Below are 27500 nucleotides of genomic sequence, written 5' to 3'. Positions count from 1 at the left end.
TTCTATTGTACAAATGAGGATATTGAGGCTGACTGAGTTTAAGTGACTTACCTAGGGTCCCAGAGTTATAATGTTTCTAAGATAGGATTTGAATGCAGATCTTCCAAATGCCCCGTGTAGCTGACTCCTTGGGAGCCAATTGGCAAACAAATAAACTCCCCTAACAGGTCCTGATCCCACTGCCACTAGAAGTATGAAAGCAGAGGAGGGCAGTAACCATCTGTCAGAGTTATTGTGGAAAGCTTATGTGCTTCAGCTACCGAACCTCCCCTTTCGGAGGGAATTTTTGCCTTTCTGGGAGAAGGGAGTTTACTCTTTGCTTCATTTGTCTGCCAAATGGAGAGGGAGAAAGTACCGGATTCCAAAAGGTTAATAAATAATGATAGCTGCCATCTCTGCTCTGCTTTGTTTTTTAAAACATCTGTTATCTCCTTTGGTCCTTGAAGCACACCTGTGAAGCAGGAGTTCATGCTGCTGAAAGCATTTTCGTTCTTCCTTATTTCATAAGATTCATCATTGCCGCCCCCCCCACCAAAAAAAAAGACCAGTACACTCCACATGAAGTTATTCTTGTGCAGATGTTGACTAACGGACCTGCAGGACTGGTTTGGTTTTTTTGTTTGTTTTTTTTTCTGACTCTCAGGGTGTTGGAATTTTCCATCAAAGATAGGATGAACAGCTCTTTTAGGTTTACTAATGTTTCGCTGACAAGAGAACCAGTACCCTCCTCAGATGTTCCCAAACCAACCAATTCCAAACAGCATTAGGGAATGTCCTGGAATTGCTGGGTTAGGTTGGTTAGATTTGATTTCTCACGGGGAGGGAGAAGACAGTAGAAAAGCTGAGAAAAGGGACCCAAAGCAAGTGAAATCAATCAAAGCAATGGAGAACAAAAATGAAAATGGAATTTTCCATAGGTTCAGTCATATTAAAAGGAAAAATAAGCCAAGTTCAGTATTTTCAGTGACCTCACTATATAATCCCTGCCTTGAACCTTTTTTCCTATGCCCAAGAAGAGGTATTTACCCAAGAAAACACCTCCAAACACTATTATCCTTTTCCTAATAAAATCAATACATTGCCCATGGATCGATGCTTCCCCTAACCCAGATTCTCTCTGTCTCTGTTTCTCACTGTCTCTGTGTCTCTGTCTCTCTGTTTCTCTCTGTCTATCTATCTGTCTGCCTGTCTGTCTGTGTCCCCCTCTCTGTCTCTCTCTCTCTGTCTCTGTCCGTCTGTCTGTCTGTGTCCCTCTCTCTGTCTCTGTCTGTCTGTCTCTGTCTCTCTCTCTCTCCAATGTTATCATTATTACAGGCAGCTCTTTTGCCTCATGTCTGGTAACTGTCCCTTCCTGTAGCAGATCCCTCCAGGATGTGTTCACATCTCTGCTCTGGCTCTGCTCCCTGAGTGAAAGCCCTGCAGCCTCTTCCCTGGTGGCCTAGGTCTCAGCTCCAATGCTGCTACCCTGCTCCATCTAGTGGGTCTGAGTAGAATGAAGGAACACAAATCAATACGCAACCCAACAGCCAAATAAAGGTAGTTTGGCCATGGAAAAGCTTGATCCTGGCTGCTTTGGGGGTCAAATTTCCAAAGCGAAGCAGCTTCTGGAGACATAGGATTTCACTTTGAAATCAGCTCCAACTTTATGCACTAGTAAAAGAGGGCAGAATGATTTGTGCACATGTCGCTGTCCAGCCTCAGAAGGTACAGCATGGCTGCAGGGGGCTGGCACCTTTGATTTGGCTCTTGGGAAGCCCAAGGAAAATGCAGACAGGCCGGGTTATTTTTAAGGCTCAAAGCACAGAGCAATAGATTGGTGACTCTAAACATGTTGTGGGGGACAGATAAATTGGAGCAGGGCCCTTCCAGCTCCACCAGATGAACCAAAGCGTGCCAGGCTGGTCAATGAAGTATTTAAGCCCCGAGTGCCATGTGGGCTGTCACAGATTAAATTCTGAAAGTCTTTTATGGTGTAACAAGGTTTTTAATTATAACACTGGGCTCTGGATCACATGCAGGTTGGACAAAGAGCAACAATTATGACAGAGAGAAGATCCTTGGATGTGATGAATGGCCTCTGAGTGCTGTCTCCACATGGGAAAACACTCAGATAATGAGGTGTTTAAATATTTACATGAGGGGTGTGTGTGAAGAGGGTGTTAATGGGCCACCGTCTTCTTTACTGATCTCCCCCTTGCTCCCAAGTGGCCAAGGTTTTTTAAAGGATGCAACAAGTTGGTTGACTTTCATTCCATGCATTTGGGTTAAACATTCTTGAAAGTCTCTTTCTTCCCCTACAAAACAACCCAAGGTTTGGTGCTTTCATCTAGGAGGAATTACCAAGTCATCTCCCCAATTTGGGCAGGATAGTGAGGACTTACTGCAACAGAGAAGTCTTCTTATTCCAGAAGCAATTGGTGTCACTGTCTGACAGAGATGCAACTATCTTTACTTGCCATGGTAGCAAAAATCAGCATGTGTGTGTGTGTGTGTGTGTGTGTGTGTGTGTGTGTGAGACACAGAGAGTCACAGAAAGAGATGCACACAAAGAGAGACAGACAGAAACAGAGAGAGACAGAAACAGAGAGAGAGATGGAGAGACAGACAGACAGAAAGACAGATAGACTGTGGCAGAGACAGAGAGACACAGAGAGAGACACAGAGAGGAAAGACAGAGAGACAGAGGGAGACAAAGAGACAGAGAGACAGACAGAGAGAGATGGAGAGAGCAGAGAGAAAGAGAGAGGGAGACAGAGAGAGAGAGACAAACAGAGAGAGACAGAGACAGACAGAGACAGAGACAGAGGGAGATGTGTGTGGCAGTGGCAGCATCAGGGGCGATAATTCACAGGTATAGCCAGAAGGGCCTGTGTCATTTCCCAGACAGTCTAGCCTTCACCTCCTGGGGGTTTGTGGGAAAGGAGGCAAGCCCCATTTGAGAGCTGTAATGGCTATAGCATGTAGGATGCATTGGCTATTTGGGGGGAGTAGGAGTTCCACAGAATTGCATCATGGATAAGTGCAAAGGGATAAGGGAAGATGGATGGCCAGCAGGCCCCTGAGAGTACGGTTACCCCCTCTCCACATCAGCACTCTGGAGGAAAGCTTCATTTGCCCCAGGATAGCTTCAGCTCAGGTGTCTGTGTAACATCAGTGGTTTAGATTAAATGTATTGGTAGGGATTAGAGGAGGAGATGAGATGGTATTTAAAACCAATGGGATTTCACTACAATAGTGTCCTCGGGCTCATTCTATGAGACTGCATTTCAGATGACCTCTCTGTATAACGAGATGCTTTTTGGACATCCCCCCAATGAAATATAACAGATGTAGGGCAGTAACAAAACAAGACAATGTCAAGTGATACCAGGGTTGGGAAGTTCATAGGGATGGAAGCTATAAAGGAACCTGGTCAGGAGGTGTTAATATAGAGACAGGTACATAAATATTTGAAGCCCAGATGGAACATAAGAGGCCAGGATCCAGAGGATCAGGTCACTACTGCCACTACACTTCAATATTTCAGTTTATATGTATGAATATGAGACTTTCCTTAAATGGAACAGATTGTTCCCCATCTTTAACCCTCGATCTCAAGTAATTCTTTTCCATATCCTTCCATAAATCCTCACCAAGGGATCCATACAACATCCTGGGGGGCTTTCATAGGTCCCTGCGATATCTATATCTATGATCTTACTTAGATCTAGAATTGAATGAATACCAAGTGAACATATAGACTGTCCACCAATTGTATCCTGCTCATGCTTTGGAATAACCTCCAATGGAGGCATTTAGGGTAGTGGTTAGAACTCTGGGCATGGAGTCAGGAAGATGTGGGTTCAGATCCAAATAAAGAGACTCATTTGTGTCTTAGGCAAGCCCCTTAACCTCTCTGGTTATCGGTTTCCTTATTTGTAAAATAAGTTGTTGTTCAGTCATGTCTAACACTTTGTGACCCCATGGATCATATTGTCTATGGGGTTTTCTTGGCAAAGATAATAGAGTGATTTGACATTTCCTTCTTTGATGGATTAAGATAATGAGGGGATAAGTGACTTGCTGGTAAGTGTCTGAGACCACATCTGAACTCAGGTCTTCCTCACTCCAGGTCCAGGACTCTATCTACTGAGCCACCTAGCTGCTTCAAAATAAGAGGGCTGGCCTACATGGCCTCTGAGGTCTTTCCTGCTTTTGTCTATTCTTGTCAAACAGTTCTAAACTGACATCCCTTCCATGATTTCTTCAACACAAATCTTTGTGGATCTAATGTGTGCACTTACTCATGCTCAACATTGCCATCATGGCTCGTCTTCCTTTGTTCATGATCATTGTTTTCATCACCAGCATCATCACCGGCACCATTATCAGTATCGTGATTACCATCTCCATCATCATGGTTGGCAAGTATGGAACATCTTATAGTTTAGAAAAAAGTCTTATCCACTGTCAGATCGGATTCTCACAATGCCTATGTGTAGCACATAGGAATAAGAATAAACACACAAGAATAAAAGGGTTACACATCGGCATAAAGAGCCCAGAGATCTGCATAGACAGGAACGAACAGGCAGGTCGATGCAATGGGTCAGAGGAAACAAGATATAAAGTCCTTAATGGTGGGGACCATATCTCCTGTACCTAGTACCTTGCCTTGAATACTGGGATAGGAACTGGCCCTGAGATTTTATTGGCACAGAGGTGAGGAAATTCACTTCTACCAATGCAAGTAGCTACCTTCTCTGGAACATAGCAAGTGAGAATATCTTAACCAGGATCAGTATGTGTCAGAGGGAAGACTTGAGCATTCCTGACTTGGAGACCAGCTTTCTAGTCACTCTACCATGCCTTTTTTGCACACAATAGGTGATTAATAAATGTTGATTGGACTGGATTGGAATACAAACCCAGGCTTGGAGCCTGAGGAATACAGGAGGATGAATCATAGAATGACTATGTAATAAAAGTCAGAACTCAGGATCACAGAGCCTGGGAACAAGGAACTTGGATAGAAGAAACAGAGAAGCTGAATGAGAGTGGTCCAAGAGGAGGTCAACATAAACAGAAGGGAGGCTGGATAGGCAAAACACCAGACATAGCTAGGAAAGCACAGCTGTAGATTCTGATTCTCAGCATCATTTGTTTGCTCTCTGGCCCGGTTTTGTCAGCTTCTACTTGGTGTGAGGAGACCTAGGCAGACAGATGTGTGCAGACAGCTGGGCAGAAGCAGGGCACCACAGGCACAAGTGATTCTAAAAAGCATCAGAAACAAAGGGCTCAGCCTTTGGGGAGCTCTGGCACTAAATTCATTTGGATGGCATCCAAGATGGCACCTTTTTCCTGAATAGCAAGTAAATTGATCTCTCCCTATTAGCCTTTCTCTTTTTTTACTCTTCTCTCTTCTCTCTTTCTCTTACTTCCTTTTTCTCTCCCACACTAATAAAGAAGATCCCATTTCAAGTGCAAACATGTAAGAAAAGAATAATATGTGGCCTTGAATTCTTCTTTTACAAATTGAGGTGGTTAGTATATAGAATGTGTATAGAGTGTCTGCCACTGTCTCTGCACCCACAGGTTCTGTTTAGTACTTGGTTTCAAAGGAGAGCTGAATTGTGTTCTTCTGTGTGTGGGGGGGCAGGGCAGAGGGAGGAGGAATTCAGAAACGGTTATGATGTCAAAACAAAAGACATCATGAGAACTTTTGAGAGGGTTGGGCTATATGATCCCTAATGCTTCTCGTATTTTTAACAGTTTATGTGTTTATCCTATGAGACCGGTCAATTGGAGAGATGTGGGAATAAAAAGTCCAAGCTGGCTGTTGAGCAATTGATTGTTTATGCGTTGGATGAAGGATGACACTGACTTACCAAACTAGGAAAGGCACCAGGCTTAGGGAAAACCAAGGTCTTTACTTCAAACTTTCAGCCACTTGATGTGATGCAACCACCTACCCTGCCCATTGGCCAGACTAGGTCCAAGGGGCTGTGTCAATATTAAATTCACTAGCTGGCCTGGTTGATGTGGGAAGGGGAAAGAACGGATTCCCTTTGGCAGAGTTGGAACAAGTATTGGGTAGCCAGGACATGATAACCAGGTGCCGTCTTGAGGGAGGCATTTGCTAGGAGGGCAAACTTTGTTGAATCCTTTTCAAGGCACCTCCGGCCTCTGGGCTGAATCTCAGGGTCCTTCTTGAAGAAAGAGGTGTAGGGGATAGGGCAACCACACTTCTGGGATTTCTGGGGAATGGCCCATGTCTACTAGCCTGGTCTAGCAGTGGGACTGTGCCTTGTACGATGCCAGACCCTATCCAGCCAATCACTTTTATCCTCATTCTCCCTTTGCGTATGGGACTGTCCTTATCAACCCTTCCTCCCTTCCCCCTGAATGTGCCTCAATTTCATTATTATTTTGTCCTGGAAGGCCTTCTTGCTTTTAGGAGTCCTTGCCTAAAAGGCCTCTGCCATGAACCACCCACTCAAGACCTCAATTCTCCAAATAAATTCCTGTAGGGGCCATCCTGCCCTGTTTTCAACATCTATGGACATTGCCAATGATCTATTTATATAACAAACAACTTCAATACTGAGGCCCTGCTGGTGGAGGTGGTAGGAAGAGCTTAGAAAATGCCATGCCTGATGTCTCTTTCATGTCGCACAACAGAGGTGATCTGGATATCCACCTATTGGTGCTGTTCTTAAAAGCTTTACACAACACAGACATACCACGGATTTGCAGAGAGCTTGCCTTGGTGCTTTTCAAAAGATAAAGGCCTTCCTGATCCTTTGTGCCTATCCAAATCCTCCCCACTGTTACCAACTAAGGTATGATTCTGATTCTCTGCCTACGAGGCAACATGGGTCAGGGGACACACAGGACAATAGGTTTAGAGTTAGAAGAGACCATGGATGTCTTTGAATCGACAGTTAACATTTAGCAGACGAGGAAACTGAGGCCCACAATGATAAAATGATTTACTCAGCATCACACAGATAAGAAGTGTCTGAGGCAGGATTTGATCTCAGGTCTTGTTAACTCTAACCTCAGGAATCCCTCAACTGTGAACATTGGATTTAGAATCAGAAGATTCGGGTTTTCGTTCCAGCTCTCCCACTTCCTCCCCGTGGGGCATGTCACCTTCCTAAGCCTCAGTCTCCTCCTCTGTGAAATGGGATTAGACTAGATGGCCTCTGAGGTCCTGTCCAAATAGAGATCTCTACCGTCCCTCCACCTCTTCAGGATCTTCTTTCTCTCCTGTGGATTTCTTTAACACCAGACACTTTACAGCCACCTGGTCTCCTGGCCCAGACTCCGAGATCCTTGAGGGCAAGAATCACTAGATCAAAGCTTTAGAGGTAGAAAAGACCTCAGAGGCCATCCAGTCCAATGGCCTCGTTTTACAGATGAGGAAACGGAGGCCAGGGAGACCAAGGTCACACAGAATTAGAATCCAGATTTTCTGATTTCCAGACTACAGCTCTTTGTACCATTGTATCATGCTGTCACTTAATAATTATTCTCAAATAGTCAGGCAGGAGGCAGGCAACAAACATGTACTAAGGAAATTTGAAAAACATTTTATTTGATTTTAGTCATGTAAGCTTCTACAAAGTCCTGGGAGGTGGATACTAGAGGCATCAGTTCTCTCCTTTTACAGATGAGGAAACTGAAACCTAGCAAGATTAAGCGTCACGCAGCTGAGAATTGTCAGATGCACAATCTGAAGCCAGATCTTCTTCCTGACTTTAAGTCTAGCGCTGAATCTACTCTGCCACACTGTCTCCGTAGGCAAGGAAATGGGAGCTTAATTAGAACATGGCAGTGACTTACCCACAACCTCCGCTGCCCTCCACACACAGACACAGACACAGAGACAGACACATAGACACTCAGACACAGACACATGGACACATATGCTCATGAGCGCACACACACACACACACACACACACACACACACACACACCCTGAGGTATGCTATAATTCAGATCCAGGGTCTCTTAGGTTTTCTCCACCCTTCCATCCAGCCTGTTAACATTCTTTACAGAGAACATTTGCTCACATGATCAGCTCTTTCACTGTCATTAAAAACCAAATATCTCACAACCATCAAATATCTGTACAAATGGGAGGTGTGAAATGGGATTTGAGATTCAATTATCCCCTGGGTAGAAATCACAATTCTGGAGCCAACTGAACGGAAAAGTGAAAAATTGGCACTGTTATCATTCTCAACATATTTCCCTGCTGTGAAATGGCTCCTAAATACCCTCTTAATCACACATTTTAATGACAATTAGCTTCTACAGTGAATAAGAATTTGGTTACATCTTGCAAGTTCTGTGGGGTCTGCTGGACCACATACAGTTTCCACCAACAGCCACTAGGTGGCCTTGACTTAGTGCTTGGGTTCTGAGCAGAATCTTCTATCCAGAGAGCAGGTCTGTTACAAGAGTTGGGGTTTTAAACCGTATTCTCCCAAACCTGAAGTACTGCCATCCCAAGCCTTACTTAGGCATGCGAATATTTTTACATGGGGCAAAAACAGTGGAAACACACCAAATAATATAGTTTTTAAGCAGTAGAGCTGGGATTTGACCCAAAGTTCTCTGATTCCAAGTCCAGCTCTATTAAAAATAACATACCACGTTGCCTTATTTTACCAGTGCTAAAGCTGAGGCTGAGGAAGTTGTGTTGATTTTTCTGGAGATAAACAGCTAGTAAGCGTCCAAGCCAAGATGGTAGCCACCTTCAAGGGTCTGAGAGGCTTTCAGTTACAAGAGGGCTTTGGCTTGCTCTGCTAGACTCCAAGGGGAGAGAGGAGAGCAAAGAATGGGCTTTGCAGTGAGGCAGATTTAGGCTTGAAGTAAGTACTTGGAGCTATCCTAAAATGTAATGGCTTGCTTTTCAATACCCAGAATGAAGGCATTTCCTCCTAATCTCTGCCCCATTGAATCTCTTTCTTTCTCTCAGATGGAGTTCAGGCTCCATCTGCATGAATCCTTTCCTCACCCCTCCCCCAATTCTAGTGCCCTTTCCCCCTAACTACTTGGGTCTTAACTAATTGTATTTATTCTGAATTTATTCTTTGTTTCCAATATATGGGTGTGTTGTTTCTCCTGGTGGAAGGTCAGCTCCTTAAAAGCAGGATCCGTTGTTTTTTTTTATCTTTTCTCCCTAGTATGTAATACAATTCTTCACACTTATTAAATGATCCTGCAATCGAATGGATTCTTCAAGGAAATCCTGGGTGATTATCATTTTGGTATGTTAGAAAGGAAACTATTCTTCAGCTGTGATTTCGACTAGCTTTTCCTAACTCTGAGTTTTGGTATTAAAGTCTATACTATGGTGAGATCCCAGAGAAGGATTTTAGTGCAGAAATTGGAAGGAAATGTTTAAAACTGAATTAGGGAATCCAGCTTAGCGACAAGAAAGCCAGGCTGGATGTGAGACGTTGAGACCCGCATTTACCCTGTCAGTCCAGCTGTCCAAGGAGAGGCGCTATTCCTGCTGAGAGAACCTCACTAGATGCCCCGGGACAGTCCCTTCCCTGCTGGCATCCTCAGAAGTCCTCTTTTCCTCATCCTGGCTGTGACTTTTAGAACTGATTTCTCGAAGCTGTTTGATGGCAAAATAGAGAGAGTTCCAGAACTGGAGTTAGGAAGACCTGAGCTGGAATCTTTCTTCAGACACTTGGCAGCTTAGTGCTCCTGGTCAAGGCACTTCACTTCTCTTACTTGACTCTTCTGTATAACGGAGCTAATCACAACATTTACCTTGTTGGGTGATCAGGACGATCAATAGATATAATGTTTGTGAAGTGTTTTGCTATTGTTACATGGAACTTACACTGAAATGTTTAACTTTGGGTCATTTTGTAGTTTTCTTGTTATTTCTCCTCTGTACCCAATTAAATGCTACTTAATAAACTAAACTCTGAGAATTATCTGAATTTCTTTGTATACCTGACGCTTAGCACAGGCTTGGTACACAGTAGGCACTTAATAAATGCAGATTGACTCATGGCTTTTGAGAAGTAGGAAACATGTTTTGTTTTGTTTTACTCAAGTGGCTCATTTTCACAAAACCTAGTATCTCTCAGGAATCAGCTTGTGTTTCTATAAAGGAAGCCCTGGGACCACTGGCTGCTCCCCAATCAGGGCATCATTCTGCCTGAACCTGCTACCCCAGCTTTTCTGCAATGTCTGCTTTGCATCTTTTTTCATCCACATCTTCCTTGGCACTGGAAAGACATGGCAGCTTGTGACAAACCCTTGTCAAGAATAAATGAGTCCTAACTAATCCATTATAATTCTTGTGCTCTCAATTTCAGACTGATGTTGTCAGAGTTCAAGTCTACCATGAGCAGATAAACCGAATGTTAGAGGTGGAAGGTGTGTTAGAGTCACCTTCACTGACTGTTTTTCAGATATCCTCCCTGGCCACCTTCTGCCTCTAGGATTAAGTACAGAATCCAAAATTTGGCACTTAAAGCCCTCAGCGATCTGACCTCTGTGCAGAGTTCCCATTTTAGTTCACATTACAGGCAGCATGGGAGTGCAGTGGGTAATATACTGGACTGAGAGTCAATGAGACCTGAGTTCAAATCCTTCTTCAGGCACTTACTAGCTCTCTGACCCTCTACAAGTCATTTAATGTCACTCAGCCTCAGTTTCTTCATCTGTAAAATATGGATAACATGAGCTCCTTCCTCCCAGTGCTCTTGTGAAGATTAGAAGAGATATCCTATGTGAAACCCTTAGCTGTAAAAATGCTATTATCATTATCATTAATTATACTCTGCATACCCTCTCCATTCCAATCGAATTGACAAATAGATGTTTCCTGAATGTAATCTTCCATCTCCTGCTTGGATCCTTCCCGTATCACCCCTCCTGCCAATGTCAAATATGATATTACTTATGATTACATTTATCTGGCACCTGATACTTTCACAAACGCTTTTATAATTAGTATTTCACTTCAAAGAAGAGGAAACGAAGGCACAGAAAAGTGAGACCCAGTCACAAGGTCAGCTAGCGACCACCCTTAGAATTGAAACCCAATAGTTCCACGTTCACCTCACTGCCTTTTCCACAATGTGACACTGCCTTCCTCCATGGGCTTATTGGAGGCAAATGCCTTCCCCAGAGGACACAGAATTTTGTTGATTCTCTTGTCAATGATCCATACAGGACACACGCAGTGAAGGCTCAGTCTTCCGAGGGCCAGCACCCCACTTGCTCGCCTCCCCCTTCCTTCTCTCCCTTCCCGATGCCTCTCCACCCAACATTAGGCAGCTTCACTACTCATTAAGCCCATAACTGAGCTGGAATCAGGGGATCCAAATGGGAAAGGGAAGCAACGACCACACTGTGGAATGAAACTGAGGTGCTGAGTATCTGGGCACGTTCTGCGGGGGAATCTGGGTGGTAACGATGGGCAGCCCGGATCTCCTCTGTGATGGCGTAGGCCTGCTGAGCTCACTCATCTCCCTGATCCGAGCCTCGGTGAATATAACAATCGGAGGACAGAGGTCTTCATTACCTCTCCACGTCTTTGGCCAGGGACAAAGCTCAGTCTCGGGGACTAGAACACCATTCAGTGCGGTCTTGTCTCACACTGAAATTCTGTGATTCTGCGAAGAGAGACAGGCAAGCTGCCACTTTCTAACATTTTGTCTCTGGCCAAGTTGCTCCATTTCTCTGACCTCAGTTTACTTTTCTCAATGACACTGAAAAGCCATGCCATTTCTAGATAGAATGACCCTCAGTCTGGTCTACTTAGGCCCAAATTAATTATGAAATAATGTGGGCTGACCGTTGAAACTTCAATAGGAAACCAGGAACTTATCTGATTGGCTAAGATTGAACCTGGGAGTCTAGGACAGATCAAAGAACTTAATCCAGAGAGCCCAAGCCGAAAAAACCCAAGACCAAGTTTGAAAATATGTTGGTATAGAAATGATGCTTATCTACACCTCACGTAGGAGTTAGGGAACACTAAAATCTTCAATTAACCAATTAATTAATTATTCAATAAGCATATATTAATTACTTATTTTATGCCAGGCACTGTTAAAGGTACTGTGAATATGAAGACAAGAAAAGAGATTACATTCATTCAGGGGAAATTATACATAAATATACATGAATATACCCACATAAATGTATCTATCTATATATATATATATATACATATATATATATATATGTGGGTATACATGTATATATGCATATATACACACACACAGACATACTTATCTATGTATACCTATGTATACGTATGCATATATACACTATATTCTTTCTGTTTCTCTCTCTCTCTTTCTCTCTCTGGCTTTCTATCTTTCTCTCATCTCTGTCTCTGCCTCTGTCTGTCTCTCTGCCTACCTGCCTGTCTCTGTCTCTCTGTGTCTGTGCCAGTGTCTGTCTGTCTGTCTGTCTGGCTCTCTCTCCCTCTCTCTTCTCTCTCTCTCTCTCTCTCCTTCCTTTTCCATATGTGTGTATATGTGTATGGCCTGCTCAGTCACACAGATAGTAACTAGGCACAGCCCAGAGTAAAATCCAAGCCACATACACACATAGATGTGTATACATATGCCTATATGTGCATATATATGTGCATATTTATATGTATATAAAAACACAGTAACTTGCAGTAGGGAAAAAAAACTAGCAGCTGGGAGAACAGGAAAGGATTCATCTAATAGATGGTGCTGGAGTTCATTTTTAAAGGAAGCTAAATATGATTTCTTAGAACTGTGGCAAGACCACTCAAATGGAAGCAATAGGCCTGGAATTCAAATTCTGACTCTTTTAGTTATTACCTGTGTGACATTAGTTAAGTGAATTCACCCCTCCGAGCCTCAGTCATTTCATCTGTAAAGATCCTTCCCAGCTCCAGATCCACGATTCTAAGCTCTTCAGTCCTAATGAGGTCTCCAAGCTCGACAGGATAATCCAAAAATGAAGCACCACCTGATTGGAGGACTACGTTAGCTTTCATTTGGATTTCGATTTCCTTTATCCTGATATGATATTTCTGATCACCTGCATGGCCCTTTCCAGCTTTAAATCTATGATCCTATGAATATGATCTCTTTTCGTTGTAGAGATGTCCCGGAAAAGCTCAGTTTAGTGTTTGGACACAGAGGGACGTGGATGCCAAACTAGAGTTTCCACTTATGCCAATGGCAGCCAAAGAATGTGAAGACAATAAGGTATTGACTAAGATAGATTTCTGAGCTGAGGGAGCCATGGCGACATAGATAGAGCCTGAAGAGATTCAGAAAGACCAGGACATCAGCTAGAGGTTTAATTAGAAACATGGAGTAAGTTCTAAAAGGGGAGATGCGGACATGGAAGGCTGGAAGTGAATAGATGAAAAGTCAAGGTCACACAGGTAGTAAGTGACAGAGAAGGGCTTCAAACCACAGACTTGGGACTGTAGTATTCTTGGGCGATTCCTTGAATTCAGGCCAGCAGTAGTAGACATCATTTAGCTGTATCCTAAAGTTTTAAAATGAGTTTATATAAATGAGCACATTCACTTTCAAACAAACCTCTGAGAGGGTTATTATCCCCATGCTATGGAAACACATCAGAGAAGTACAGTGACCTGGCAGATGGCAGAATAACCCTTACTTTCTTTTTTATATTTTTAAAATTTTTACTTTATAACATTCAGTTCTACAAGTTTGTGGGTTCCAAAATTTCTCTTCCTCCCTCTCTTCTCCCCTGCCCCCCAAGTTGGCATGTAATCCAGTGTAGGTTCTACATATATCTTTACTTTGAACTTATTTGCACAATAGTCAAATTGTAAAGAAGAATTATAACCAATGCAATGAATCATGAGAAAGAAGAAACAAAACCAAAAAAGAAAGAAAAAAAGAGAGAGAGCAAATAGTTTGCCTCAATCCGCATTCAGACTCCATCATTCTTTCTCTGGATATGGATAGCTTTTTCTATCATGAGTCTTTTGAAGCTGTCTTTGAACCTTGCATTGCTGAGAAGAGCCCAGTCTATCAAAGTTAGTCATAACAGATACCGTGTGTCTGTAATTGTGTATAATGTTCTCCTGGTTCTGCTCCCCTCACTCAGCATCAGATCACATGAATCTTTCCAGTTATTATGAAGTCTGTCTGCTCTTCATTTCTTATAGCACAATAGTATTCCATTACATTCATATACCACAACTTCTTTAGCCATTCCCTAAATGATGGACATTCCCTTGATTTTCAGTTCTTTGCCACCACAAAAAGAGCTGCTATAAATATTTTTGTACATACGGGTCCCTTTCCCACTTGTGTGATCTCTTTGGGATACGGCCCTAGAATTGGTATTTCTGGGATAAAGCGTATGCACATTTTTATAGCTCTTTGGACATAGTTCCAAATTGCTCTCCAGAATGGCTGGATCAGTTCATAACTCCACCAAAAATGTATTTATTGTTTCAATTTTCCCACATCCTCTCTAGCATTTATCATTTTCCTGTTTTGTCATGTTAGCCAATCTTACAGGAGGGTGGTAGCTAAGAGTTGCTTTTATTTGCATTTCTCTAATCAATAGTGATTTTGAGCATTTTTTCATATGAGTGGAGATATCTTTCATTTCTTCCTCTGAAAACTGCCTGTTCATATCCTTTGACCATTTCTCAATTGAGGAATGACTTGTATTCCTACAAATTTAAACCAGTTCCCTGTATATTTTAGAGATGAGGCCATTATCAGAGACACTGGTTGTAAAAATTCTTTCCCAATTTTCTGCTTCCCTCCTAATCTTTGTTGCATTGGCTTTGTTTGTACAAAAACTTTCCAATTGGACATAATCAAAATTATCCATTTTGCATTTTGTAATGCTCTCTATCTCTTGTTTGGTCATAAATTCTTCCCCTTTCCCATGAATCTGACAGGCAAACTATTCCTTGCTCTCCCAAATTGCTTATAATATCAACCTTTATTCCTAAATCATGAACTCACTTTGACTTTATTTTGGTATACAGTGTAAGATATTGGTTTATGCCCAATTTCTGTCACAGTGTTTTCCAGTTTTCTCAGCAGTCTTTGTGAAATAATGAATTCTTAACCCAGAAGCTGGACTACTTTCTGTTGGGATAAGGAAAGTCTTCACTTCACAGGAGCTGGGGCTGTGATTATAAGATGAGTTACGACAGACAAAGATACAAGAGGTGACATTGCAGGTCTAGCCAGAGGCTTGGGAACAAGCGTGACATGGTTGCAGAAATTTAATTGGTTTGGTTTGGCTGGAACATATGGTGCAATGGGTAATGTGAGACAGGGCCTGGAAAGTGGTCTAGGTAAGACTTTGAGGGGCCTTGAACTGCAGACTAAGGAGCTCAGACCTTATTTGGTAGGCAGTGGGGAGCAATTTGCAGGGCAGCTAAGTGGCTGGGCTTAGAATCAGGAAGACTCATCTTCCTTAGTTCAAATACAGCCTAAGAATCTTACGAGCTATGCAACTTGGAGGAGGCCATCTGATCACTCTAGGCCTCAGTTTCCTCATTTGTAAAATGAAAGATAGACAATCTTCCATTCTCTTGCTGTAGAGGTGGAATACTATGGTTGCAGATTATGGTATGGTTTTATTGTTTTTCTTTTCTAAAAGGAAGGGATCTCTTGGGAAAGGGGTTACCAGAGAATCAATAGTAGCAAATAAAAAGAAAAGAAAAAAAACCCTCAGATTTTGGATTCTCCAGTCCTGGCAGCTGTGTCCTCAAGAGAGAAGGAGGATTGCTGGTACAGTGACAAGACCCCTACATTTGGAGTCAGGGAACCTGTATGTGTCACTGCGGGAAAGTCAACCTTCTGGGCCTCAGTTTCCTGATTTACCAAAAGAGAAGGTTGGACTAGGTGACAACTGAGATGACAACCAAGGTCCATTCTCATTATATGTGTGAGATCTTGAGATGATTCAAGTCCAAGGTGATCTGGCTGGGAAAACAATGAGTCATTTATTTTAAGGTCTAAACACAGCCCAAATAGGGCTATTATAGAAATGAGTTAATATGATTTTATAGACTTAGGATTTGTGATATGCAAATTCAATGCAAATTTATATAAATACACATGAAGAAAAATAGGAAACTTTATTTACATTTAGAGGGAAAAATCCAGCTGCCTTATCCTTCTAGAGATACCCTAAGCTACTATCACTGCTTTGCCCAGAGTTCCCAAAAGCCCTTTCCTCTCTCCTTGATGACAAGTACTTGAAGACAAGCCATAGACAGAGCCAAGATGGAGGAGAAAAGGCAGCCATTCACCTGAGCTCTCCCTAAAACCCCCGGAACATTTTTAAATAATGCCATACAACAATTCCTGAAGTGGCAGAACCCACAAAAAGATGGGGTGAAATAATTTTCCAGCCAAAGACTGTCAAAGAAGGTCAGCAGGAAAGGTTTGTCGCATGTAGGTGAGAGTGGAGCACAGTCCAGCCCAGGCCACATCAGCACAGCCCCAGCCCCAACAAACCAGGAGCAAGCCTTGGGAGCCACTGAATCAAGAGGCAACAGCTCTTTCCAGAGCACTCAGACCACAGATGGTAAGGGGGTTCAACAACTGATCAGAAAAAGATTACAGGAGTCTCTTTGCTGGCACCGGGGATAGGACTCTGTTGCTTTTCTCATATTCCGATCCAGGTTACAATCCTGGGTGGCAGTCCCAGGGCAAGAAGGAAAACTAGCCCATCAAAGCTTGCAGCCACAGTAGAGCAGGCACCCTGGTCACAGTACCAGGGAAGAAAAGAGGGCTTGTGGTCACTCACAGACCAGAGCATAGGCCAGGAGAGTAGTAAACACACTTCTCCTTAGAGCACAAATCCCTGGAAGAACTGAAAACTTACAGGTCCCTAGAAACATCTCTGAAATGAGCTGCACAAAAACCCTGAAGCTTGGGACAGTGGACCTTCCACCGTGAAAGCAGAGCCCTACTTTATCAAAGAGTTAAGAGTCAAGAAACAGGCTGAAAAAAATGAGCTAACAACAGAAAGAAATTCTGACCATAGGAAGTTACTATGTTGATAAGGAAGATCAAAATACACACCCAGAAGAAGATAACAAATGGAAGAGTTCAAAAGGGATTTTGAAAATCAAGTAAAAGAGGCAGAAGCAAAATTGGAAGAGAAATGAGAGTGAGGTAAGAAAATCATGAAAAAAAAGTCAACATCTTGGTAAAGCAGACACAAAAAATACTGAAGAAAATAACACCTTAAAAATAGAATAGGCCAAATGGTAAAAGATGTACAAAAAGCCAATGGGGAGAAGAATGCCCTGAAAACCAGAACTGGCCAAATAGAAAAGAGGCACAAAAATTCACTGAAGAAAATAACTCCTTTAAAAGTAGAATTGGCCAATTGAAAAGGGAGGCACAAAAGCTCACTAAAGAAAATAATTTCTTAAAAATTAGAATTGAGCAAATGGAAGCTAATGACTTTATGAAAAATTAAGAAACAATAAAACAAAGCCAAAAGAATAAAAAAAATAGAAGGCAATGTCAAATATCTCACTGGAAAGACAATTGACCTGGAAAAGTGATCCAGGAGAGATAGTTTAAAAATTATTGGACTACCTGAAAGCCATGATCAAAAAAAAATAGCCTAGATATCATTTTTCAAGAAATTATCAAGGGAAACTGCCCTTAGATTCTAGAACCAGAGGAAAAAATAATTTTTGAAAGAATCCACTGATCACCTACTAAAAGAGATCCCCAAACGGAAACTCCCAGGTGTGTTATAGCCACATCCAGAGCTCCAAAGTAAAGTAGAAAATACTGCAAGCAGCCAGAAAGAAGCATTTCAAGTATCATGGAGTCACAGTCAGGATAACACAAGCTTTAGCAGCTTCTATATTAAGGGATCAGAGGGCTTAGAATAGAATATGCTGGAAGGCAAAGGAGTTAGGATTATAACCAAGAATCAGCTACCCAGAAAAAAAGTCTAATCTTTCAGGAAAAAAGGGATATTAAACTAAAAAGAGGACTTTCAGGCATTCTTGATGAAAAGACCAGGGCTCAATAGAAAATTTATCTTTCAAATACAAGACTGAAGAGAAGCATAAAAAGGTACACAGGAAAAGGAAATCGTAAGGGACTTGTTAAATTGTTTACATTCCTACACGGGAAGTACATACATGTAAGTCAAACACTTTCTCATTATTAGGGCACTTAAAAATGTATATATATACACCAAGGGCACAGGTGTGAGATGAATATGAAGGAAAAATATCTAAAAATAAAATAAAATTAAGGGGTGAGAAAGAGGAATGCACTAAGAGAAAGGGAAAGGGAGGGGTAGGATGTGATAAATTATCTCACATCGAAGAGGCAAGAAAAAGTTTTTACTGTGGAGGGGAAGATGAGCAAGGTGATGGGAAGTAAGTGAACCTTACTCTCACCAGAATTGGCTCAGAGAGGGAATGATGTACCTATTCAATTGGGCATAAAAATCTATTTTACCCTATAGTAAAGTAGGAGGAGAAGGGGATAAGAGAAGGGATGGTGGTGATAGAAGAGAGGGCAGATTGGAGGAGGGAGCAGTCAAGAGCAAAACACTTTTGAGGAGAGAAGATGAAAGGAGAGAATAGAATAAATGGGGGATAGGATTGAGGGAAATAAAGTTGGCAGTACTAACTAAAAAATGAATTAAGTTTTTCTGATAAAGGCCTCATTTTGCAAATGAACTGAATCAAATTTATAAAAATAGGAGCCATTCTCCAATTGATAAATGATTAAGAGATATGAGCAGTTTTCAGATGACATAATCAAAACTACTTAGAGCCCCGTGAGAAGGTGCTCTAAATTTCTATTGACTGTAGGAATGCAAATTGAAATATTTCTGAGATACTATCCCATACCTATTAGACTGAATAATTGGCCAGAAAAGGAGAATGACAAATATTGGAGGGGATGTGGGGCAAAAAATGAGATATTACTGTACTATTTGTGAAGTTGTGAAGTGATTCAACCATTCTATAGAGCAATTTGGAACTATGCCCAATGGGCTATAAAACTGTGCATACCTTTTGACCTAGCAGTATCACTAGTAGGTTTGTATCCAAAAAGAGATAAAACATAAAAAGGAAAAGGACCTATATGTACAGAAATATTTATTGCAGCTCTTTTCTTGTGGCAGGGTTCTGGAAGTCAGGACCCATCAATTGAGAAACAGCTGAACAAACTGTGTTATGTGATTGTGATGGAACACTATTGTGCTATAAGAAATGATGAGCAGAATGCTCTCAGAAAAACCTGGGAAGACCTACATGAACTGATGCAAAGTGAAATGTACCGTGTACAAAGTAACAGCAAAATTGTAAGATGATCAGCAGCAAATGACTTAGCTATTCTCAGTAATACAATGATATAGGACAACTTGAAGGACTCATGATTAAAGATGTTATCCATTTTCAGTTAAAAAACTGATTGTCAGAATACAGGTAGAAGGAGACTTCTTTTTTCTGTAGGTTCTTTTTTTTGTCTGTGTTCTTTCACAACATGACTAATATGGAAATATATTTTCCATGACTACACATGTATAACCCATATTGAATTGCTTACCTTCTCAATGAGGGGGTGTTGATAAAGGAAGGGAGAGAATCTGCATCTCAAAGTTATAAAAAATGAATGCTAAAAGTTATTTTTAAATGTAATTGGGAAAAATGAAATAGTTAAATAATTTTTGAAAAAAAAAACATTGATCACAAACCATGTCTTTAATAATGCCTTTCACCACTCAAAAAGCAAACAAAACCAAAAAAAACCCAAGTACTTGATGATGCATCCCTGATAGAAGATTTGTAAAAGCAGCATGGGAATCAGCATGGGAATTTTTTTTTCTTATTTTCAGGATGAAAAAAAGAAAGAAGAAAAAGAATGGAAAGAAGATGGGAGAGGAGGAGAGAAAAAAGACTTTCAGGAAAAGAATTGTGAGAATTCCTTTTATTAATTCTGGGCCTCACTACCATTGTATTGTGTTTGTACATGTTCTTCACATCAATGCTGTGGGTATTTGTGGAAGAGTGAGTCACAGGTGTGTGTGTGTGTGTGTGTGTGTGTGTTGGAGGTAAGGAGAGTCTTTAACTATTCTTCTTCTTATGCTATTTGAGCAAATGCTTTTACCAAGAGTTAAGCAAGTTAATGTCTTATTATTAATGGAAACACACCAGCAGGGGCTCACAAGTTAAACCAGTAGGGATATCTATGCACACGCTTACCCTTGAAAATTTAAAGCAAGTTGACTCTGGGAATCAATACTTAACTGTAGGTGTGAGTTGGGGGCTAAGAGAGGCACTGAGTGTACGAAGACAACCATCATTTTGCCAATATATACTCATTAGGTGCCTACTATGTGCCAGCCACTGTGCTAAGTGAATGGGGAGACAGTCTCTGCCCTCAAGATGCTTACATCTTGAACCTCTTCTAAGGCACCATACATTCTACCTAAACGGCTAAGTCAATACGTGGTAATTTGAGGAAGATTATCTCACTAGCAATTAGAAGGATCAGGGAATTTTAAGAGAGGAGGTAGTACCTGAGATGATGTAATATGATGACAGTATTTCCTAGGACTCCCCGGGATGACATAATCTATAACATTTGAAATACTGTACGTAGTCATCTTAAGCAGCCTGTTCTTACAATGATTTCAGGTGCTCTTGCTCCTGCTCAGGGCCATTTCCCTTAAACCACCCTCCCTATCAAAGCATTGAATTTTTAGCCATAGTAATCCCTTGCTCAAAAGTCTCTGATGGCTTACTGTTGTCTACCAAGTAAAGGTTAAATTTCTTTCCTTGGCATTCTAGGCCCCAAACAAGTTGATGCCCTGTGCCTTTCAAGAATCATCTCTCACTTCTCCAGATAAATCAGACTATTTGTTGGCTCTTGAACACAACTGGCATTTTCCCATATATGTACAGTCTGTGGATCCTAGCAGAGAAGGTCCTACTTAATCTCCCTCCCACAAGCCCTTTCCCATTATAATTCCTCCTCCATAGCTAGAAAAGTCATTTTCCCAAATTGCGAGACCAATCATATCAGCCTCTTGCTAATTAAACTACAGTGACTTTCTCTTGCCTAGAGGATCAAATGTATACTTCTCCATTTTCCATTTAAATCTTTTCACAACCTTGCCTCTTCCTATCTCTTCATTTTTCTTATGTATCCCCCTTGACAGTTCAAATTCTGTGCTCCATTCATACTGGCCTTGTCATTGTTCCACAGACACAATGGTTCATCTCCCATCTCTGGGCCCTTGTATTGTCTATGCCCTGGTTCCATAACACAATGCCCTCTTAAAAACCCATGTTTCCTTCAAGACCTGTTTTGAGCAATACCTTCTATATGAAGCCTTTCCTAGTCTTCCCAAATGATAGTATTCCCACTCCCAAAGCTTTTCCTTTAATCTATTCTCTGGGCCATATTGCCTCTCCAGAAGAAAATAGAACTCTGTCTTGTGTGTATGTTGAGAAATGAATCCTAGGACCCTGAAACCGACCTTTGTTAAAACACTGCCTTGGTTTTGAAAAAGACGGCTATTTCCAGAGAGATACAAGAGCATGTTAACAGCTTCTAAATATGATGCTTAATAAAAGGAAGTCTTTTGTACTGAAACCTGACAGCGACGTGAGACAGCACCCCGGATAATTGTAATAAGGAAGGTAGTATACTTCAGGATGTTAATTGAATTTCACCTGCACAGCTTCCACTGCCTATCACTGCTAGGGAAATCTGGCAGTCGGTAGGCCTTTAATTTTCTACAAGGGGTGATTAGAAAAGAAGATGACTGACAATTCTCCTTTCTCTGAGACCTGCTGGGAAATACCTCCTGTAATATTTCTGGGGAGTAAATGAGATGAGTGTTATCGTGCCATTTATCACTTAGGAAGGGGATGCTCCTGACCAACTATGAATGAATCAATAAAAATGCATTAATTAAGCACTTACTATATACAAGTCCCAAGCTAAGTGCGGGGGTCACACACAGGAAATCAAGATCGATATTGCTCTCGGGGCACAGCATTCTAGTGGGGGGGGGCAATATGGAGAATATCTTATTGACTCTGACCTCAGTCTTCAAAGGTGAAGATACCCTGAAATGGTCTGCATTAATTCAGCTACCTCCTGCCCCTCCTCACCAAGCAGCCAATAGGAGATGCCTAATATCTTTACGGAATAAATTGGATACCAACTCCGTGGCCAGCCACGTGGCTCAGTGGCTCTCGAGTCTGAGGAATTCCCAGGACCACCCTGTCACCGTGAATTTGGACAAGGCTTTTCACTTTGAGAAGTTCCATTTTCCTTATTTGTAAAATGGGAGAGGGGGTGTTGGAAGAGATGGTTCCAAAGATCTTTTCCAATGTGGATACTATGAGTTCAGGGCACCAGGAAGCAATCTCCCTCCCCCTCAATCCCCCCCCCCCCGCTTTTATCACTTCCTCACTCTTGCCTGAAAAGCTAGATAAAAACATAAAGGAAAACAAAAGATAAAGAATCTTACTCCACAGTTAGAGACAAAAGATAAAATGCCAAATAAACAAAAATAAAAACCAAAATGAGTATGCCTCCCCCCATGCTAGCTCTTCTATTTTTAGCTAAGGGTTAGCTCTGACAATAAATATTTGCAAGATTGCTGACCAGGGTTTGGGATCAATCTGCTTCCATAGAAGACAGTAATTAGCAAACCTGAGAGGTGTACAGTGGCCGTAGAAGAAGCAAATTTTCCCGTAGACACCTGATCAGGAGAATTGTGCTTGATCCCAAAGGATAAAACCAATTTCAAAAGGGAAAGCAGAAGCAGCAGCAGAACAGTAAGGTCACTTTTGGCTGGCTAAGAGGAAATACTTCCTAACCATGCGGACTGTCAATACTCTTAATCCCTAGCACTTATATTGTGTTGTAAGCTTTGCAAAGTATTTACAGATGTTATCTCATTTCATCTCCACAACAGCCCTGTGAAGTAATTATCTCCATTTTACTGATAAAGAAACTGAGGCTGAGAGAGGGAGATTCAGTGATTTACAGCTAGGAAGTACCTGAAGCAGGGTTCAAACTCATCTTCCTGGATTTAGATGCAACACTATCCCCTGGGTTGTCGGGATGCTTGGAATCGGCTGCCTCTGGAGGTCGTAAGAGCTCTGACAACAGAGGTATTCAAGGAGGGCTAAAATGACCTCTTATTTGGGAAGCTATAGAGGTGGTTACTATTCAATCAATCCATAATAATTTATTTGGTACCCACTATATGCCAAGTATGTTGATAGGCACTGAAGAGGTCAGTCTATACAATCAAAAATGAAATAATCCCTGCCCTCAAGAAGCTAATATTCCATGGGAAAGACATGTAAACATACACCAAATATAAATAGGATGCATGCTTGGGTTCTCCCCCAAACCCCTCCAAATACCTGTAAAAATGACTCTAAACAAATTCTAGAGCTACAGAACTCACAAAATGACAGAGTGAAACAAATCTCTAGCCCAAGATGGCCTGGAATGCTGACAGGAGAATTTCCTAAAGCGCAGAGTTAAATACAGGCAAAGATGTGTTGGTAAATCTTTAGCAACTCGTTCTCTGAAAATCATGACACTTAAAAAAAATCTGTATTATTAACATTTTCTTCATTATTTTCTTAATTCTAGACAATCACCAAAAAAATAAACCAAACCCTAATTTGTAGTATTTGTTGATTTCCATGGTATAAATGCTCACGTTGAGAATTTAACGGTGCACCCTCACAACCTTTATGAGCTAGCTCCAGCATAGGTAAGAAAATATGACCTCTTAGATCCCGCCTAACTCCGAGATTCTCTGAGTTTATAAGCTCACAAACTGTGCCTCATTAGTTGCATTCCAACCACAGAATGAGCTAGGTCCACACAGTTCTACAGCCTCAGAAATTGTGGATGCTGTTGCTGCTGTTCAGGCGTTTCAGTCAGCTCCAACTCTTTGTGACCCCATTTGGGGTTTTCTTGGAAAAGATACTGGAGTAATTCACCATTTCCTTCTCCAACTCATTTTACAGTTGAGGAAACTGAGGCAAACAGGGTGATGTGACTTGGCCAGGGTCACACAGCTAGTAAGTGTCTGAACCGAGATTGAAATTCAGGAAGATGAGTCTTCCTGGCTCCAGCTCTGGCACTCTATCCAGAACATCCCCTGACTGCCCCGTAGATAGCAGGAAATACCATTTTCTTGAAGTTTTCTACAATACTCAGTTTACAACCCCCTTCAATGGAATAACTTCTAAATAGATTTCCATTGCTGTTGTCTATTCAATACTATGCCTTTGAAAGGTTTAGTTTTATTCATCATCAAAACGCCAGACAAATATTATGTTTTCTTCCATCAGTCAGACAAGCCATAAATTTTATATTTTCTTCTTATCCCATAAATCATTCTATTCAGCACCTGTAACCTAACAAAACAGAGTAATTGTCTAATATCCAAAAAGTGAGGAGGACTGGCTGTGATAAGTGACCAACTACATCAATCACAGAGAAACAGAGACAAAGTCCTAGATTGTGGCCTGTGTCCCTGAAATGAGGGTGGCAAATGTTGATGGGTCATGGTGGTATTGCTGTCTAAAATTTTGTTAGATTAGGTTTAGAGGCTGCACACACACACACACACACACACACACACACACACACACTGTGTGTGTGTATGTGTGTATGTATGTATATATATATTTTTTTTCTGTTAAAAGACTGATCTTGAGACCTTGCTAGGAAAGAGAATCAGATTGATTGACCAACTGAAATGTCAAAATGAAATCCAGCTATGATTTCAGTGGCAACTGTAAACGGTCATAATTGACAATAGTCACACATACAAGGTAATGTATTTGTTTCTTCATCTACTCAGGTACTAGTACTTTGGACTGGAGGTTGTTGTTATTGGTGGTGGTAGTAGTGGCGGAGTTGTTGGTTCACCTTGCCCGGTGCAGGGGTGGGGAACCTGAGGCCTGGAAGCCACGTGTGGCCTTCTAGATCCTTGAGTGCAGCCTTTTGACTAAGTCCGAGTTTTACAGAAAAAATCTTTTTATTAAGGGGATCTGTTCTGCGAAGTTTGGATTCAGTCAAAAGGCCACACTTGAGGACCTAGAAGGCCACATGTGGCCTCCAGGCCTCAGGTTCCCCACCCCTGGAGTGGATAGGGAGCTGACTTGGGAGATAGGAAGACCTGTGTTCAAATCCCATCTCTGACTTATCTTGGTTGCAGATGACTTCGTAGGCCAAGCACTTAATCCCTCAGTGACCTAGTCAACTCTTTTATAGGAGAAGCTGAAGAGAAGGTACCAAATCCAATAGGTACAGGAATTCCTGATCTGGGAGTTATTTGTACTAAAGAAATTCTTTGTTGTTGAGTTGTTCTGATCCCCCTTGTTTTGACCTGTGATTTTTGCCATTAACAGCTCTCAGTGAGGAACTTCTCCCAAGCAGGATGAGACTGCTGTACAGCTTTCAGGGTTAGAGTTGGCTGATCCCTTAATAGGTATAGAGACTTGTCTGAGGTCACAAGACAGTGGGCACTTAGTTAGGTCAGGATCAGCTGTTGTTCTGAAGCTCCTGGCCTCAGGGAATTACCTGAGAGGATTGAGAATTTTAGGGTTCTCACCAGTCACACAGCCAATATATGTTAGCATTGAGACTTGGACCCTGACTGAACTTTGATTAGTCTAGATTCCAGGCTGAGTCTCCAGCCCCTCCACCATGGAGGGTACACTTCAGAGGTTCCTTTGAGTTATCTCTCTCCCCACTCTGCTCTCACCTCCTGCATGCCTTTCTATACACTACAATCCTTGCCCATGTCTTCCCAGGAATCTTTTATAGAAGAAGGGCACCACCTTCGAGAAACCTTTTTCTGTTTTCTTTCTCTTGGTATAAAGAGGATGCCAAGGTTTTTCCCAGGCCATTTGTTGACGCTCATTTTTGCCACATGTCTAGATCACCTCGCATGTGCGTGTACATGTGTATCTCTACATATACACATACATACATGTACATACACACCTGTGAATATATGTATGTATCTCTCTACATATATATCATATATATGCTATACGCACACGTAAAACACATGTACGCATGCTGATTGGCTCAAGACCACACAGCTAGGAAGTATCTGACACAGGATTTCAATTCAGGTTTTCCTGATTCCAGAGTTCGCAACTCCATCTAGTCTATCCTACTCATTTTACAAATGAGGAAACTGAGGCCCAAGGATGGTACGTAACCTGCCCAAGGTCACAAGAGTAGTAAGGGGCAGAACTAGTAATTCCCAATTTATCTCTAAGTTTTGAAAACTTCCTGTTGTTTCCACCTCATCTATGCCATATCACGTCTACTAACCATGTAGCAAATTTCATCTTCGCGTCTATCAGCATTGTTGAGGTTCAGGGAAGCATTAATACTTCCCACTCACAAAAGAGGTTCCACTTCCCCAGGTCAGAACTTCCCTTTCCACTTTGCTCACAAGAGCAGCTCAGCATCATTGAAAACCCTAGAAATGCCATTGAAGTAGAAATGATTAACTTTGCTAAGTTACTCCCTCTGCCTTGGCCTCAGTTTCCACATCTGTAAAATCACAATGATTGGACTAAATGATCTCTAATCACCCTCTCAGCTCTATATCTTGTAACCACACACCAGTGCACATCAGGCTTTATCAAGACAGGACAGAAGCTCCTTAATGGTACAGACTTTTATTTTTGCAAAGCAAAGAATTTCAGAGTTAGAACTGAATAGTGAAAACCAAACATGAAAATAAAAGAACCCCCTAATTATCATACATCTGACAAGTGATCATCTAGCCCATGTTTGGTTACCTTTGGGGAAGAGTAACCCACTACCTCTAAAAGCAGTCCATTCTGGTTATGCGTAGCTCTAATTGTCATGATATTCTCTATACTTACTATAGTGCCTGACTCCTAGTAGGCATGCTGAATGAATGGGCAATGCATTTTTATAAAAATATCTGGCCTGACATTGATTGAAATCCCATCCCTAAAGGACCTAGCTAGATTTCTAGATAACATATCTAAATACAGTTGAAAGCATTTAATAATGGTGTATTTACTGTACCATCAGTGTTTTTCCCAGAGGACATGTTTGTCACATTACTGTGATGCATTAAAACATATTAAAAGAAGCCCATATTGGCTTCTTCTCTGATAATGGATGCTACAAAAAGCCTCTTTGTCATTTTTTTGAGGAACTGAAAAGACCAGCTAATAACTGTGATGCCAAACCACATGAATTCAAGGAGGAGAAATAAAGCCCACTTCTTCAATGAGGGAATTGGCCATCTCAGTGTTGATTTCTGTGCCCAGAGCCTAAAAATAAATCCATCCACAGAACAATCTCAAGTGAGCGCTAATGGTATGGACAAAAGGAAATCTCAATCAACTTCTGTCCTCCAATAAATCGACATATCCCCTTTCCAGAAGATGCCATCCCTTTGAATCACGGCTGGATGGCATTTTAACAAA

Source organism: Trichosurus vulpecula, chromosome 3 (genome assembly GCF_011100635.1).
Source record: "Trichosurus vulpecula isolate mTriVul1 chromosome 3, mTriVul1.pri, whole genome shotgun sequence".
NCBI classification, from domain to species: domain Eukaryota; kingdom Metazoa; phylum Chordata; class Mammalia; order Diprotodontia; family Phalangeridae; genus Trichosurus; species Trichosurus vulpecula.
This window is presented reverse-complemented; position numbering follows the sequence as displayed.